This window comes from Belonocnema kinseyi, chromosome 5 (assembly GCF_010883055.1).
Source record: "Belonocnema kinseyi isolate 2016_QV_RU_SX_M_011 chromosome 5, B_treatae_v1, whole genome shotgun sequence".
NCBI lineage: Eukaryota > Metazoa > Arthropoda > Insecta > Hymenoptera > Cynipidae > Belonocnema > Belonocnema kinseyi.
The window spans coordinates 95,101,644-95,114,685 of record NC_046661.1 but is presented as its reverse complement, the minus strand read 5'-3'; positions in this window follow the sequence as shown (position 1 = coordinate 95,114,685).

Genomic DNA, 13,042 nt, shown 5'->3' with positions numbered 1-13,042 from the left:
GAAAGAGGGAGCTCTTCTTAATATTTTGACACCAAAATCATGTCGATACACCTTACCGACTGCGAGTAAAGCCACCTACGCTTTAACTTGACAGACTGTAAGATAGGGCTTGAGGAAAGTCCCCTCTGTCCTCTGTACGGAAAAGACAATGAGACTTCCACTCATATCCTCTGTCACTGCCCCACGCTTGCGGGGAAACGTGTAATCCTCACAGGCTGTTTCTGCATCAGTGAGTCTAAAATAATCGGCCAACAGTGTGGCCGCGGTCCTCTTTCAATGGAGAGAACTTTGGGGCCACGCTTAAGGCTTATAAGGGGACGAAACGGGATCACCTAAACGTCAGGGGCTGTGACGGTCTTAACACAGAATATATAATAATAATAAAAAGAATCCAAAGCATCCAGATAATTCTAGGAATTAAGAGAATCTAAGGAATCTAAAAAATTCTAGAAATTTAGAGAATTTAAGGAGTTTAGAGGATTGACGGAATTCAAGGAATTCAAAGAATTTAAGACATTCAGAGACTTAAAGGAATCTAGAGAATCGAAGAATCGAATATTTGTATAAATCCTTCGAAAATAATAATGATTCTGCACGTGCATTGATGGTACTTAGACAACTGTGCACATGCACTAATAGCAAGTGGACAACTGTGCACGTGCACATATGGCACGTGGACAGTTAGCATGTGCACAGTTTTCCAAGTGACAAATGTGCGCATATAAGTTTTCACGTGTACAGTTGCCATTGACGTGCACAGTTGGGCACAGTTGGTGCAAAGTTGAAGCATTTTCAAAAATTTTCAGACCACTTTTTTTAAGATTGGACAATTACATGCACAACTATTTATAGTACACGAAAATACAAATAATTTATCTCAATCACTTTTTTTAATAACAAAAAAATTGCCAGAATTATAGCATTTTTAGAAAAAAAAATTAAATAAAAAAAATGAATATTTTAAGTAAAAATACGCACGATATGAAAATAGTTAATTGAAGAAAGATATTATTTTTTGGAAGCTCTACAAGATTATCATAAAAAAATGTTTCAATTTGAATGAAAAATCGAAAAATAACATTTTGATCGGGCAAAGAATAATGAAAAACCAGTCATTCTATTTTGCGGTCAAACTATGCAGAATAGGAAAAAAGATGAACAGAAAACATTGTACACCTAAAAAATATCTACAAATTTGTTATAAATAAGTTTTTGATAAGGTAGGCTGCTCTTATTTAATTCTTAAAAAATATTAAAAATAAAATAAATCAAATTTTCAGATTAACGAAACAAGCTATGAAAAAATGAGAGAAAGAGTGCTCAATCAGAAAAAAGCTAAAATTAGTTATAGATTATTTTTTGATAGGATAGGATTTAATTTTTGGATAAATGACATAAACTATTAAAAATTTGGATTGGCAGAACTGATACACGCAAAATAGAGCCACAAATTTGTTGAGAATTATTTTATTTTCATACGCATAGTTTTTTTTTATTCGTAAAAAATAACATAAAAAATAAAGCAAATAAATTTTTTGGAAGACGACATTGCATGAAAAAAAACTAATAGACAAAAGTTGTTCACATATAAAGGATCTAAAAATTTGTTATAAACAATTTCGAGATAGAACGAGTATATTTTCTTTTAAGAGTAAAAAACAAGGTTAAAAATAAAAAATAAAAAATTTATAAAAACAAGGCAATAAAAATGCGTATGTTTCAATATTAATGCATATTATGAACTGTAATGATATACGTTTATTAAAATTATACATGTTCAGCGTAGCTAAAAATGAAATTCAAATAAGCAGTATACCAGCCCAAGCTACAGAAATAAATATATATATATAAGTATAAATTTGATATAATAGTGTTAAACGTAATGTAGAAAAGTTAAGATTTTGGACAAAATCGAGTGCGAAGGACGAGATACGTGATGTGCATGTGTAAGCTAAAACCGGAAACAGCCTTAACGAAAGAGAATTCAGAATAACCAAATTACAGTTGTCGAAGCTTTGACCTTTTATTTTAAAAGTTTTGTACACAAATGTATAAAATTAAAATTATAAAATGTTTATAAAATTATTAAAAGATTATTATAAAATTGTTATGTAAAATTTGTAAAAATGATCAGATTGGATTAAGCTTTTATACATAGTTTTTGCTTTATCGGTAAAAAACGAACTTAAACATAAAAAATCTGGCCGCTGCCCGGGCATAGGGCGCGTGGCAGTTCATTCCCGCAATTCGCTTTCAATAATATATTCACCTTGCGCATATACCTTTGAAAATTAAAGGCCAAGGAATCGACATCTGTACTTGGTTGATTGTGAATTCTCTTTGTTAAAGCTCCTTCGGCTTTGAAATGTACATTCTCATTATGTATCTCATGCTTCGCACTCAATTCTGTCCGAATAGTGAACTCTCCTATATTATCTTCAACACTATCATATCAAATCTATGCTATATATTTTTTCTGAAACTTGCGTTGCAATTTGTACCGTGTAACGTAATTGTAAACCATCTCTAACATGTGTTTCTAGCTTTGCCCTTTCAGTCAGTTACAAAAAGACCTCAGAGATACCGGTCGCGTATCTGCATCCCATAGACTTATCATCTGTCTTTTCGAAATCTTAAAGGTTCATCCGCAAATAGTTGGGTGCATAGAGAGATTGATGTCGCTTTGGAAAACCAGATTTACTATCTCATCTGGCAGAAATGGTGTTCCGCGTTGATGTTGCGGTAGGGCTTAAGCTTTCTTCTCATGATTTTGACGGCTATGTTGGCGTAGCATTGTTACTGACAAGATTTTCCATGCGAAATAGGCTGATAATGAAAAGGAGAGAGACTAAGTAGAATACCAAAATCCATAAAAGAAAAATGGAGAGTATATTAAAGATTTTGAAACGCTTGTCGCTACCCGAGGATTGTCGGGGCGCTCCTGGAGCCACAGTTGGGGGCCACAGCATGCGGGACGGTGGCGATGGTGAGCTGCGAGATGGTCAGGCAGATCTCCCTCATTAAACAGCTGGCCAGCAAGAACATCTGCGACAAACGGTAAGCAGTGGAACATCAACTGTGCCTGCTGAGGATGCTTTGGCTAGCGTTAGCTATTTGCAGCCAACCACCTCGACAGAAATATCGTGAGAGCATCAATTAATATACCACAATGAAAGAGGAATTGGTGCGTCTTTATTACGAAAGTGCGAAGTTTGAAACAAAAACGGAAAAAGGATACAATTTAAGAACGAAATTTATTGCAAAGTATCCTAATATACTGATAGTTGCACTAAGAGATCTTATCGCAATGAATATCAGTTAAAGGGAGCCGTGTCAAATGGTGAAGTAGGAGCATTTGATGTTCTCCCTCAACCTATTGATGATCCAACACCACCACATCCTTCAGAGGTCGTTGGCCTTATACCAAGAGGCAGAAGCAGAGGTTCAGCAAAAAAAAGAGACAAAAATGGACATACCATGTGAACAGAGATGCCATGCGCCTTTATTTTTTGGCAGAGAAATTTGGGTAAAGTGTGAGGAGAGAAGATCATAGACGCTTCTTACTGAAATACCCAGAGCAAGCCACAAAAATAAATGAGCAGAATCTGGCAGAAAAGAAACGCTCAATATTTGTAAACAGAATGCCTTCGGCTGTTGAAATAGCTGCTATGAAAATGGAAGTGGAACATCAGCTTCCTATTGATGAACTCGCTTTGGAAGATGTGGACAATGAAGACTTGATTGATGCTGAAGGCATAGGTACTAGGGATAATGAACATCATGTACCGGATCCATTAGAACCATATTCGAATATTACCAACGATGCTGTGGATAGGGACATCTCAGAAAAACTACAGCACCTTAAACGGAATTTTGGTCATCCTTCACTAGAGTTCAGATATGTAGAACCAACACTAAGGCATTCTCTGCCCAAAATAAAGACCACAAGTAATCTGCGTGCACTAACAGCACATCTCGACAGCAAGGTTTTACCTACGTATTTGAACGTAGCTCAAACTGCTTTCGAGGTGCAAACTCTTGTATACTATGCAGCTGTGTCAACCGTTAGAACATTCGGCCGGAAAACTAGGCCTGCAAATGCAGTTTTTGTCCCAGAAAGGGATCGAGATTCACCATGGAAGATCAGGTTGCATATAGATGTCAGAAAAGTAAGATACAAATTGGGTCGATTAACTCAATATAAAAAGGGAAACAGAACCAGAAGGCTGATAAACCATGTTACTAAAATCATCTACCCTCGGCACATCAAAACATTAACACCGGCAATATTGGATGAGATTATAGGCTTCCAACGACAGAGACTTAATGTTCTTACTGCAAGACTGCGTCTGTACAAGAAAGGTTGTGCACAAAGGCAACAAAATCGAAACTTTCAGACAGATGACAGAAGGTTCTATCGTGAACTGAGAGTAAAATCAAATAACGAACAAGACAACGAAGGCCCTCAATTGAAAGACATAAAAAACTACTGGTCGGATGTTTGGTGAAAAATAAACAGATGCAATTCGCTTTAGATGTTTCAGCGGTGTTAAAAAGGGCAAATAATTGGAAAGCTCCAAGCCCGGACATGGTGCACAACTTGTGGTACAAGTACCTGACGAGTGTGCATCTTGCATTGGCAAGGTGTTTTCAGAAGATCATTGAACATCCAGATCTGATTCCAGGCTTTATGCTCCAGGGTACTACGCATATGTTACCAAAAAAACCGGACGCTTAAAATCTATTTAACTTTCGACTGATAGTCTGTCTTCCATTAATTTATAAATGTCTTACAGCTATCACTGCAGATAAGGTATATTATCATCGCGACAAGAATGACATTCTTACAGAAGAACAAAAAGAATGTTGTAAAAAATTGTGAGGCTGTAAAGATCTAGTCACTATAGACGCTGTTGCCATAACTCAAGCTTTCAAGTATCAAAAGAACTTACACATGGCACACATTGACTACAATCAAGCGTTTCCTTTCGTACCGCAGGGCTATTTGCTTGAAGTTTTAAAACTACAAAATCTGACCACACATTATTGACTTTCTAAGCCATTCGATGAGGCTCTGGCGTACAAGATTCAAGTATTTTGATCATAGACGACCAAAAATAACTAGATCAATACGCTTTACGACGGGTATATTTCAAGGAGAGTCCTTCAGCGCACTATGGTTCTGTTTAGCGTTGAATCCATTGAGCAAAACACTAAATAGCATGTCTCATAAGGTTCAGAATTCATGATAATGAGGATAATCATCAAGTGTCTCATTTTATTTACATGGATGATCTGAAGCTGTACGCTAGTTCAGCCCAGAAACTGCAGCAAGTGATCAATGTCACAAAGCAGTTTTCCAATGATTTCCACATGGAGTTCGGACTAGATGGATGTGGAGCAGTGCATTTATTTAGAGGGGAATAAGGGGCCGCAGAGTTAGAGAACGAGTTCGAAAATGACATCACGGCAATAGCTACAGGCGAATCATATAAATATCTGGGTATTCTTAAATCCAAGGGTATTGAACATACGATAGTTAAAACAAGCCTAACGACTGCCTTCGCTACGAGACACAGATTGATTATGAAGAGTTTTCTTGACCCGGCAAACAAAATTAGGGCAATCAACACATATGTTATCCCTGTCCTCACGTACTCAGTCGGTCTCATAAAATGGTCTAACACCGATCTTGAAAAGTTAAACAGAATTGTTCGCGTAGAAATTCAGCGATTGAAAGGGTAGTTCTACCACGACATTTAGGGGGTAGGGCATTGTAGATGTTGAATATACGCCCTACAATTTATCCTCAGAAGAAGCCTTGAATATCAGGGCATGAACCATAGAGGAATTAGAAATACAATGGAGGCAGAGAGAAATCTATGGCGAGCACCCCAATACGTTAGATCGATGTGGAGTGGATAGTGAGGCATCCAATATTTGGCTAAGAAAGGGTGTTTTGTATCCAGAGACGGAAGAATTTGTCATTGCAATACAGAACAAAGTTGTAAGCACCAGGAATTATCGCAAACGCGTGTTAAATCAAGACGTGGTTGATCGGTGCCGATTATGTTTGATACCAATGAATCCAACGAGCACATTATTGATGGCTGTCGCGTAATGGCTCAGAGCGAATATACTAACAGACATAATGATGTCTCGCTCTAAACCTAGGAGTCTTAAAAGTATGAATGCCTTTCTATAGATACATTCCAATGCCCGTTTTAGAAAGCCAAGATTACATCTTATATTGGGATGTTGCTATTCAAACGGATCATTATATCCAGCCCAATCGACCAGACATCGTGATGCGAGAAAAAAAGGTGGAAGAGTCTACATCATCGACATTGCTTGTCCGCTTAACTGAAATTTGCAGCCCACCTATACAACTATATACATTAATGAAAGTTAACCAAAAATAGGTTGAAACAATTTATTATTGTTTTTAACTATCTTTTCTTATATCAATTCCTGCATTTCTGATACACTGAAAAAATGGTCAGTTGAGCCAACTATTTAGTTAGTAAGATATCGTACTGCTATTTTATTAGTTGATACTGATTTTTTTATTACTGGATACAACAATTCCATTAGTAGCAGTGACAATACAGTTAGTACCAGCAACTAAGTAAATGGTTCTCCCAACTGATAAAATGTCAGTACCATATCTTACAAACTAAATAGTTCGCTCAACTAACCATTTTTTCAGTGTACTTCACCGAAGTAACTTATTAAGGGTAAAGTTGTATTCAATATGATCGGTGGTCAAAATTCGAAGCATATTTTAAATCTCTGTTTTATTTCAGAAAAATATAATCACAAAAAAGAAAAAGATTATTTAAAATGTAGTTTTCTCTAGTGGTTATTTAATAATTATTGATAATTAAGCAGGAACTAACAGACACTGCTATAGATGAAGATAGTCATAAACAATAATAATTTGTTTAAGCAATTATTTTTGCTGGATTCAATTAATTATTAAGTCATACCTGATGAAAAATAGACAATTATATTTTGTTAACTTTTCATTTCTTTAAACTCCAATTATGTAGCATTTCTCTGAGAGAATATTATTATTAATAATAATAAATTGTTTAAACAATCCTTTTGTGAAAGGAACGTTGAGTTTCAAGTCAATTAAGATAATATTTTGGATTCTAACAAACATTTACAAAAACGTATTTTTCTCATAGGGAATACGTGTTAAACTTCATGGGGCTTGCGGCACCTATAAATCTAATTTTTTATTAAACCAAGAAATGCATTGATTTTTGTGTGGATTTGAACAAATTTGCCCCCATGAAAATTAAAAAAAAATTTCTAATAAATTTTTGGACCACCCTATTGTCCACTCTAAGAGTAAGATGTTCGAGTTTGATGTTGTTATTGTTGAGTTTCAGGATCAGCCGACAGAACTTAAGCGTTAACCTGTTCTTGAAATTTTTCCTGATGATAAAAATTAACTTCCCAAGCTTCAAAATCCGAATCGTAAATTACTACCTGCGAAGGTAAGCTTAAAATAATATAATACAAATAACTATAGTCCAATCATAAGAGTTAGATATGTTTTTATTTTCAAGTTAATTATTATGTGTTTCAAATGGTTCAAGATTTTACTACAAGTTTTGATTTCCACCGAAATAAGGCCAATGATTCAACACTTTGAAGTATCTCTTGAACATCATTTCTTTAGTAGAACCACTATTTTCTGAATTATGACAAGATCCCGAAGTATCAACATCGCAAACTCTACTAGGTAGACATTAGTCACTGTTAGTAATAATGATCATTTTGGTTCTGTTGGGGCTTTTACTTGGTTGAAAAGGTTATATTGTTGAAAAGTCGGATGAGAATTTCCAGTTGGACGATCAGATGGGCCAGCTTGAGTATGCTTTGCTTGAGATGCTTCAGCAACTATAGCTGCCTGTTCAGCTTTCTTTTGAGCCCGTCGAGCTGCTTGGTCAATTTTCCATTGTTTAACCTTTTCAATGTGGTCTAAGGTCCGTTGAACTTTATTCTTTTGAGCCTCCTTAGCCCTTTCTAGCTTTTTTTTCGATGGCTTACGCAGGTTATTCTTTTCTGCATCAAGATTAAGGTCGACCTGTTTTCTAATATTAGGAACTTGGTAACCAAGCGGTTTGTATTTCTTTTTTTTTTCGGCTGGTGCAGGTGGCTCAGAAGACTCCGGTTGTAGTGCCTTTCCTTTATCCACTTCGGATTGAGAGCCAAAGTCTGTAAAGACAAATAAAAATTCACGAATTTAGGAGCATTATATTAGTATTTTCATCAATTTTGTTTGGTCACATGTATATCTTTTGGAACATATTTACAGGGTGGCCGCAGATCAGGAAAAACACAGAAATCAGTGAAAACTCATAATTTTGGTTGAACAGTGAAAATCAGGGAAAAGTCCAAAATTTTAAAAAAAAATGGCAAAATTCAAAGGGAATTTATTTAAGAAGCACTTTAAATGACTCTGAATTTTCTTAAATTCTCCTGAAACCTGTAAGAGTATTTTAAGATCCGTAATATAATTTTAATAGATCCTAATCGTTTTTAAGGATTCCATATGATTTAAATGTTTAAATGATTTTAAGTTATTTTCAAAACGTGCAACGGATTTCCAAGATCTTTTAAAAGTTTTAAGGGATATTAAAAGAATTAAAAGAATTTGAAATACTGTAGGATATAAAAAAAATCCAATTCATTTTCAATAGATTTCAATAATGATAGGAGATTCCAAGAGATTCCAAAAATTTTACGGTATATTAATTAATTTCAAGGAATTTTAAACGTCTTTTAAATTTTGTAAGAGATTTTAAAAGATTTTACATGATTTGAAATATTATTGGGTATCTTAAGATTCAAAGGCATTTTTAATAGATTTTAATACATTTCAGAGATTTCAAATAATTTACAAGTTTCTCAAAATATTAAAAAATTTTCAAAACTTCTAAAGAATTTTCATGATATTTTAAAAGCTCTGAGGAATTTTAAAAGATTTTAAGAACATTAAAGATGGATTTCAATAATGCTAAGGGATTCTAAGGGACTGCAAAGGGTTTAGGGTATTTTCGGAATATTGACATCTTAAAAAGGTTTGAAGTAACTTGAAAAATGTTTAAACGATTTTAAATATTAGAAGAGCTTTTAAAAGGATTTCTAGGCAGTTTTAATATATTTTAATTATTAAAAGGTAATGGAAAGGATTAAAAAAAAAATTTCAAAGAATTTTTAATTTATTTCAATAACTTTAGGGGATTCAAAATGGCTTAAATGATTTAGGATATTAAAAAAATTTTCAATGAATTTTCAAAAGTTTTAAAAGTTTTAAGGGATTTGAACAGATTTTAAATAATTTAAAATATTTAAGTTTATTTCCAAAAGTTTCGACGGAATTTCAAAACTATGAAAATTTTGAAGCTTTTAAAGTATTTGTAAAATTTCTAAAGAATTCTCAAGGGCTTTTAAAAGTTTTTGAAAGATTTCAAAAAATTTCAAAGGATTTGAAGCATTCAAGGGTATTTTAAAAAATTAGAGGGAATTTTTAATTAATTTCACTTACTTAATGATTTTTAAAGGAATTGAAATATTGCAAGTTATTTCAAAAGTTTGAAAGAAATTTTTAATTTATTCAAATAATATGAAATAATTTCAAAGAACATTAAAAATTATCATGGTAGTTTCATAATTTCTAATAAATTTGAAAGAGCCATACAAGATTGTAAGAAATTTCAAATTACTGAAAATATGTATAGGTATCCTTAAAAAATCCAAGAAATTTTCCCGATCTTTACAAAATTTTAAAAGGATTTTAAAAGATTTTAATTATTTAAAGACATTTTGAAAGCTGTTAAGGTAATTTAATAAATTTTGCATGGTTTCAGTAAATATCCTCAGAATAAATAGAATTTGAAGGGTTTAAAATTATTTAAATGAACTTCAAAGAATTATTTTTCTAGAATTGTGAGATTTCTTAGGGTTGCAAGCATTTGCAGGGTTAAAAAATATTCTTACAATTCAAATAAATCGTTTGAAATTAATTCTGAATCCTTAATAATTCATCCTGGATTTTTTCAAATTATTTCGATCTTCTAAATTTATTCGAAAGTACTCAATTAAATGGATTATTTTGAATTTTTTTTGCCCAAATTAATTGCGCAATTATTTTGCCCAAAATTGACATAGAAAAAAATATAAGCACATAAAACTATGAAGAATTGTTTTCAATTCACATGATGTGTGTTCTATTTACTTGAATTCTATTCATCAAAATTTAACTCAAATCGATTTATAGTCTCATACATTTTTCACGAATAACAGAAAGTCCGCCTGGGTCCCTTATAAATTTATAAAAGATTCTATATAAGAATATTACAAGATTATACATTTTCTTTGTTGAATAGTAATTGTCAAGGAAAATAAAAAATTAATTATGGAAAAAACTGTGAAATGTCAAGACATTTTTTAAACTGGTTGCCACCCTGTATTTAAATCAAGCTAACCTGTTCCTTCAGAGAAAAAATACTTATCTCATTGAATCCCCTATTTGCAGTTGAAACATTTAGCGAAGGGAGAGGAAAACTGCAAAAACCCTTCCCGAATATTAAAAAATATTTAAAAATGGTACAGCCTGAATTTATGAGTATACTTAAAATTTAGAGATAAAGATGATATTGCGACCTTCTCAATGTTCGACAAATGTTTGCTGAACTAAATTCTATATTTGCATTTAGTTGCATTTCTGAATTTAAGATGTAATCTTTTTTAGGATTCTATTTTATTATATTCGATATAATTGAGCGTAGAAGCCACAATCTTATACAAATTTTGAATTGTTAGATTTTTAATATTGTTAGTATTAAACTTACCGACAGTGCTTAGGAAAATTACACAAGTGAGCATTACAGCGGCCCACATGTTAGCTACAGCAAATTAAAAAAAATTTATGAGTGCAACTGATAAATTCTGATGAGACTACTTGTTTTTATAGCACCATCTGCTTACTTTTTTCTCAGGTTTGTGATGCTGAGCCATTTAGAGCTTAGTTTTGTTTGCGACTCGAAATTTTTTTTTATTGTGCTTAACTACGCATTTGCCTGATGAAATTCATCAGACTCTTAATGACGAAACTTAGAATGACATGCAGAAATCAACATTGAAATACTTATTAACAAAATGTGATAAATAGATTTTCTCGAAATTTCTATCGTTTTTGACCTAATTTTATTAAAATTTGGCCTTCCATAAGGAACACATCGTAAATAACAGTTAATTAATTTGATCCTAAAACTGGAACCGAATTATATAGGGAGAATTACCCTACAGTAGATAATGGTTTAAAGTAATTAATTTTGAGCAACTAGAAAACTAGGGAAAAATATTAATTTTTTTTTATTATAACATTTTTCAGCAAGGATAACATACTATCTGACGAAGTTTCATTGAAATGTTATAATTAATTAATGTGTGGGAGCGAAAAATTACTATTTGATATGATAGAAAAGTTCTCTTCTTTGTTATTTATACTTTTTAGTTAATAATCTTTCATACATCTTGAGAAAAATGATATTAAAGACAAGTTATGTTGGATTATATTTCGTTATCTCCACCTACCAAAACGTTTTTACCCAATAACTCTTAAGCAACCCTTAAAATAAATGTAACGACTTCTACTCTTAGGATATATTTGCCGCATTTACTGTAAAGTACTTTCCGACATTACCAGCACAATCAAACAATCTCCAGTGATTTTGATCAAAAAAAGCATAGTCATTATTTAAAATAAAATCAATCACCTTTTTAGAGGTACTTTAATTTTGGATTAACATATCAAAGTTATAAAAAACAATTTCTTAAACTTAAACATAACTTTTATCCAGCTGTAGCATGCGTGTTGCTTCCTAGTTTATCCGAGAAAAAAAAATCAAAATCAAAAATATTTACTTAATCAAAAGAATCGATTTGATTAAAATGAGATCATTTTTCTTAAGGTTCTGAAAAATAATTAATTGAACCAGCCTCTTAGATTTTAAGAAATTATTTCTACAACATATGTGCGAATTTTCTCATTTCTTGCCAAAAACTTTTTATTCTTGGTAAAGAAATATCACCAAGGGCAATATAATTTGAAGTGAACGTAGAATAGGTTAGGCAAAATTATAGGTAATTTAAATTCCAAATTTTTGGTATAAGTCTTGTCGAAAAGAATTAAAGAAAAAAAAGTTACTCTACCATCGTTTTGCTAATTTAAATATTTTTCAGAATCTATCTCAAAGAACCATTTCACCAACTCTCCTTAAAGAGTAGATCTTCGCCTTGGGTCGGAAAGTTGAAGACGCAATCTAGAATTCGTTTAATTGGGAAAAATATTCATTATATATATTGAACATTTTTCGGTGTTTTTTCAAAATTTGCAAAAATTTTATAAGAATATATTTTTTTTAAATCTAACCGAACTAACCGGTTGGGAAAAAAATTTTATTTCTATAAAAACTTTTTGAATGAGATTATCATAATTTTGGCTTTTATCTCGAAAAATAGTTTTTTAATCTCAATTTTTCCTTATTCGTAATAACTGGATAAAATTTCTTTTAGTTGTGCTTAATATTGTCCTAAATGTTGTGATCAAAATATGATAGAAAATGTATTATTCGAGACATTAGTGAAGGGCGCAAGCAATTGGTTGGGGGGGGGGGGATGTTCTTACCCTAATATTTATTTAATTAAAATTTTTGTTACTTGAATAAAGTACTACTTAATGGTTCAGAAGCAATTTATTTCATCTCATTGGTAAAAACTAATTGCTACTACTAACTTTGCTTTGTGGTGATATAATTTTTTTATAACTGTATATATTAATTAAAAAAAGGTTAAAAATGTAATTTCTGAAAAATGGAACAGACAACTATAATGAAAGATGGCGATTTTTAAAATGTTGGGCTATATTGAAATAATGCGAAGATAGAGTTTTTAAATTTGTCGTATTTACCAGTTTTCGCATCAAAATGCATTATTATTTATTACGATTAAAACAGAAGCT